Here is a 6,448-nt window from a genome sequence, read left to right as displayed (position 1 = left end):
TCAGTTGGTCATGACTCCAATAACTTACAGTCTGCACAGTTCAGCCAGCAGAGGTGCAAGAAATCATCTCTGCACACACATTCATGTCTCACACTGTGAGTGTAAGCAGCCTGATGTTAAGTATAGTTTGGTCTGCCAGATATCCTCCTTCACTCCCTCTGTATCATAGGCAAACACATCAAGTAGGCTGGCTAAGAGGTGTGATCTGACTATCTCAGCCAGGAGGAACAGACTCAAACAGCTACTTATATGAGGTAGCCTTTGTGTAACAAATTGCCAGCATCAACATTGTCTTTCTTCTTCTGTTTGGAAGAGACAGAAGCAGGTGCACTACAAATTCCATTAACAACAAGATGTAAGCTTGGTGAGAGCTCTTGCTAAAAAATTGCAGGATTTGATCTGAACACATTAGGAAACAGAACATGGTTGTCAAATAAAAGTGGGTTTGTTTTGGTTTTTTTTCTTCTACTCAAACACTGATTTTCATTAGAGTTACTTAGGTCATTAAAAAGTTGAGACGCTGACAAAAGAAAATGCTGAATGACAGACAGGATTCCTTGTTCTACTTAAGAAATACTAAGTTCTTCCCAGAGAAGGAAAGAGAGGAGACATCTCTGCCCCTCACAGCTGCTTGAGTATTCTCACCTTGGCTGACATGTAGACCCCATGTCTCAGCATTAGGAGGGAGCAGAACCTGGGAATGAAAATAGGTTTATTGGTGAATTGGGATGGAAAAGAAAGGTGTGTCAGGGAACAAAGAAGGTTCTGCACCTGGCCATATCATTGCTGACGGAACATGATTCAGATCTATCAGGAGGAGCAAGAATGAGCTGCAGGCCTCAGTATCCACATCTAGGGAAGCCTGGTCTTCCAAGAACAGGGTTGAGACAGGGTAATGTTGCAGGATCCCTGCAGTAACAGTCATAATATTATCAAATTAGGATAACAGGGTAAGGAGCAGAGGAACAGAATAAGCTCTGGTAGAGCTGAGAAAAACTGAGAAATGCATTGCAAGAAAGTGCTTCAAAGGAAACATCACTACATCCTCAAAAATAACATGCAATGCTCACTTAGTCTCCACCATAGAGGAACCCCTTCTGTTGGAAGGTACAAATACCTCCAACAATAAGAAGAAACTGTAAAACAGAACCCACAATTCAGGTTCTGCAGGGAATGGAAGGATGCTGAGACAGTCAGGCAGCCTCTGCTGATGAGCAGACCTAATAGTCATCAACCTTTATTGGTTACCACTTCTTCTTTGAATCATGTTTTCTTTTCAAATGTCTGAAAGTAGCTGGGAAAGGAAGAATGGCTGTGTTGGCCTAATAGTCATGCTTTAAGAAAAAGATGCCATTTTTAGGAGAAAATAACACTATGACTGAAGAAGTACAAGATAAATTCTGGACTCCCTTTCACATGATTACTGATTCACATAAGCACTTCATCAACCCTCCTAGCTCTCCTGCCTGACTGTTCTTACACTAGTAATGTGTAAGCAGTGAAAACAAGGTCTGAAAAATTTGATGAGTGTCTTTCATGACATTTCTGAAGAAACTTGCTGCCCAGAAAGTCCATAGAAAATTCAAGACTGCAAAGATTCTAATAAAAAATAAGCACAAAATCAGATGAGACAATCACAAGGGTGACAAGAAAAAGGAAATGTGCAGTCCATCTTTCATGTGGATACAGTGGCAAGGCTTACGTAAATACTGCTGGTATCTGTAATACGTAAGAATCCTAGCATCCAAATGAAGTCCTCTCATGGTCTCTGGTACACAGGGAAAACAGGGTAACACAGTGAAAGTATAATATTAATCTTAATACTTTTACTTTCACAAAATTGTTACATGATATTTGATAAACACCAAAACCCAGGATTTAAGTTCTCATTCAGGCAAACACAGATGCTTGTGCTCACCCAAAGATGTAACTGAATCACCTCCAGTAGAGACCACCTGGGCTTGTTTCTTAAGAGAATACTGCTGCACACTTGCTGCTTCCCCTGAGGGGACAGAGAGAGATGTGGCTAGAAGTTTGACTCAGCTGTGATTTGGTGAAACACTATTTTCACCCAGAAAGATGAATTTTCTAACAGCCATTATTTTTAATTACCTCCTTGCCTTAAATGTGTTTTCAAAATAAAGCTTTAAAGTTGTTGAAATGCTCATCTTGGCAGTTTGAAACATGACTTACTACCTTGGCTTTGGACAGAACTGCTGCTCAATTAGAGTTAGTATTTTGCATCTGGCTTGAGAATCAGGCTCAATTAGCACGCACAGTTTCATTCTACTGGTTAGTCTGATCCAAACCTAGGACATACTAATAAATTGGGTCTGTAGCCATGAAGATTTTGCTTCAAGAACTAGATTTAATGGGATTTTAAGGTGGAGGGAAGCGTGTTATTTTAGTAGATACAAAATATCACAGTTTAAGCATTCTTAAAAAACCTGTGAACTTACGAATTTTGTGCTAATATGTAAAAATATCCTGTGGCCTTTAAGAAACCCTATTTCTCTAAAATGTTTTTTTCTTTTTTTTTTTTTTTAAAGCTACTTCTGCTATATGTTACATCTAAATGGATTATAATTGAAAGAAATTAAATTACTTTGGTCCTCCTTGGCAGAACTTGCTGTAACTGTCAGTCACGCTGTATTGCACGCACAGCCACAACGGCATTTTGCACTGTGCAATGCAGCACTATGCAGAAATATCTGAGTTAGCGCTGAATTAGCTGGCTTCAGAGCCGGACAGATTAAGGTGGGAACAGTGCCATTCTAACTGGGATATCACAATTCAAGTCAGGGTGCCTCGCTGGCCCCAGCTCCACAGACGACTAACTCACAGGTAGCTTGGGAATTTCGAAGCTATACCATGTTTTGCAGGCTAGACATACATTTTTAGACAGACTCACATGAACTTCATGTGTGGATCGTACCTCAGGTGCTGCGAAAGGGGGGTGAAAGAAGTTTAACATTTCTCTAATCCCCTCCCTCCTCTAGCACATCTTACCAAATGTTTTTAGCATCTTTACTGAATTCTTTTCCAAAACTGCAAAATTGGGAAAAAAAAATTATATTCCCAAGAAAAATGGCAGAGGAAGCTAAGTAGCTCAAACTGGTTTTGGAAGCCAAGGAGCTCTAGCGAAGTATTTTAATAAATTGTCCATGTGCAAGCCCTTCAGTACATATGGTAAATGTACAAAATTCTTTTGTCCTCCTACTTTCGGTTGTATACTGGGGCAGCTTTAGGGACTGCATCATCTAGGCTCATGGGCAAATTACAGAAGAATTTTAGATATGAGGGAGAAAAATAAAAATAAAATTAAAATAATCATTCTGAGAAATGAACTAACAAAATAGCTGTAACTGAGATTTTAAGCAGTACTTTGTGAAAGCAAAGTATACAGCACTACTGTTTTGATGAATGGTAAAACAGAGGAACTCTTAAGCCACCCCAAAGGGCAGCTATTCCAACTTAATTTCCTTTTCTCCCCTTCTAGGCTTGTTTGAAAATTGATTAATGATACTAAAAAGTAGCATTATTTTACGATTGGCCAAATCTGGACTTTAAAGTGGCTCGTATTTATTCACAAATTCATAGGCTAAATACCATGAAGTTATCCAAGGCTTTAAACACCTTAAGTGTTTAAGTGTTTAACACTTGAGTGCAACAAAAGCACTCAAGTTTACCTGGTTTCTTCTGTGATGAAGCAAATAATTTGGCTTAGACCAATACTAACCTTAGATAAGTACCTTGCCCCTGTTTGAAGATAGCAGTATTTTGAAAGCTTTATGTTCAGCCAAACTATCCTCTTCCTAATTTTGTTTTGGTTTGTTTTTTTTTTTTGCAGATTAGAAAATAAAACCTTGCAAATATGGCAAAGTCATGATGCCAGAGAAAAGACAGTCCACTTTTCAAAGAGTGTACATACAAGGTATTAGGACTTTGCGATAATCATTACAAACTTTTAATAAACTAGAAGTTATTTATATTTTGTGTACCAAAACTTTGAAATATGCACTGGTTTGGTTTGGGGTTTTTTTTTGTTTTTGTTTTTGTTTTTTTTCCTTGTAATGCAATTACTGTAATTTATTAAAATTCTAGGTTGCTCAGTCACTTCACAATGCAACCACGTATTTTGCACAGTTCTGAGATGGGACATACATTGCAGATGAAACCACAGTATCAACAGAGGGAATGTATTATAAAGACCATAAATGTGGTCCCAGCAGTGAGTCCTATTTCCATCGTTTAGATGGCCCAGATGAACAATTGCAGATTCTGCAGTTCCCAGGTCTGGGAAGCGATTATTTTTAACTGAAAGCAAAATCACCGTTTCCTGAAAAAAAGACATACTTCAACTATTAAAAGGGACAGAGAGAAGTAGACAGATTAATAGATACCTTCTTAGCTGGTGTGAATTGGCACTGGTAAGGAACAGGGCTCTGTGTTTTCTTTCTGCAGGAAAGAAAGCAGCAAGTGGCTGCAAGTAAGATGAAGACAATCCTGGAAATTTTGCAGATAATTAGGAAAATGCAGTTTGGTCTCAATACAACTGCACTTATTCTTTTTTTTTTTTTTTTTTCCCCCTCAAGAGACTTATGTGATGAGAAGTGCAGCAAAGATCAGCAGAATGCCAGGAATGGTCGCTGTATATACAATTTTGGCTAATAAACCAGCATAAAGCATGTCAAAAAAGTGCTGCATAATTTACTAGAGACAGAATTTGTTTTATTTCCCTCTGCGTGTTGTCAATTCCACTGGAAACTAGAGAATTTCTTTAGCTGTGTGAATATATGACAATTTCATTTCCATGTGGCTTTAGGAATTGGCAAGCTAACGGATTTTGGAAAAGATGAAGAAAGATGACTTTTTCAGTCTCTATGGCTGGTATTCAAAAAAAGATTCCCACCAACTTGGAGGGTTTCATCCCTTACTATCCATATGTAATTTCTGACACACTAGGAGACTTTACGCTCTGGAAAACTTGTAACATCTTTCTAATTTTCCCCACCTCCTTTGGCTGGACATCACTTGAGAGTCAAGATAATTCAGACAAACTTCAGCTCCCTCATATTTGCAACACAGGTGTAGTTTAACAACATATAGAACTGAAAGGCTTTGATTACCAAATATGTTTTGAAATTCTTACTGTATTCTTTATAGGTTTTGGTCATGCCGTTTTCTTTCTGCATACCATTAGCTTTGCATGAAGAAAAGGCTGAATCTCAGATGCCAGGGAGATTTCTGGTAACTTCTCCTTTTCAGAAAGTATTGTTCAGTACGACCAGTTTTAGATCACAGCTTGATTTACCTACAGAGTTAGAAAAAAAACCCAGTTATTGGCTTGGAAGCCTAAAATCTACATGGAAAAAATCTGTGTCAGCCAAACAAATATCTCTGTTATTTAAATTTAAAAAGTTGGTAGCAAAACACAACAGTGCTTGAAATAAATTTCTATTGCTACTTATAAACTTCAAGTTTTCTTTTAGTAAGAAACTAATCTCAAGTAGCTTTAAGGCAGCTAGGAAATCCATCAAGTGTTTTAAAATCCATAGTAATCTGAGGTGTATTGACTTCAAAACCTGGCTATAAACATCCAAAGGGAAACGACTTACCCATATGCCGTATATATATATGATCTCCAGCTGAGTTCTGAGAAAGAAGAAGTTGACTGGCAAACCAACAAATAATTTGCATACAAGATAACCTTTAAACTAATCTAAAATGATCTGTCCCATTTAAAAGAAAAACATTCACAGGTACATAAAAGAAACCTACAAACTGTATTTGTAGAAAAAAACCCTTAACAACACAACTGTGAAGAACAAAGGCTTTAAAACAGTCCTTTTGAAGAGGTCCAAAAGAGTTAGCCCAGCAGATTTCCAGAGTGGCAGTAATGTGAATTTGACTACAGTATCTTCTAGGGCAGTGAGAAAAGGGGGTTTTCGAGTACATATACCTGTATATATGCATACATATTTATACATTTTTAAGCGGGCAACAGTACTTTTTTATTCCTGTTAGGGAAAACACAGACCAGGGAAGTCTATAAAGCCTCTAACAGCTCTGAAATCCACATGGGCCTGGGGTCTTTAAGATCCAGTTAAGACAGTTACAAACCCCGAATAACCCAGCAGCGTGGCTTTTGCCAGCCGCCCCTCCGAGACCCCCGGGCCCGCGGGGGGACGCGACATCCCCGACGGCAGCCGGGCGGGTACCTTCGCCGCACAACGGGTACCTTTTGCCGCTCCCTGCCCAGCTCCGCCGTCGCCGGAGGGGCGGGCGATGTCAGACACCGGTCCCCTGCCCACCCGAGACCGGGCTGCTGCGCGGCGGGACCCACGACCCCAGAGGGATGTCCCCGCGTCTCCGGCCGCCCCTCCGCCGCTCCCCCCCGCAGCCGGCCCGCCCCCACGGCGGGGCAGGGGCTGGGGCTGAAGCAGGG

This window comes from Calidris pugnax, unplaced genomic scaffold (assembly GCF_001431845.1).
Source record: "Calidris pugnax isolate Ruff unplaced genomic scaffold, ASM143184v1 scaffold25, whole genome shotgun sequence".
Classification (NCBI taxonomy): domain Eukaryota; kingdom Metazoa; phylum Chordata; class Aves; order Charadriiformes; family Scolopacidae; genus Calidris; species Calidris pugnax.
This window is presented reverse-complemented; position numbering follows the sequence as displayed.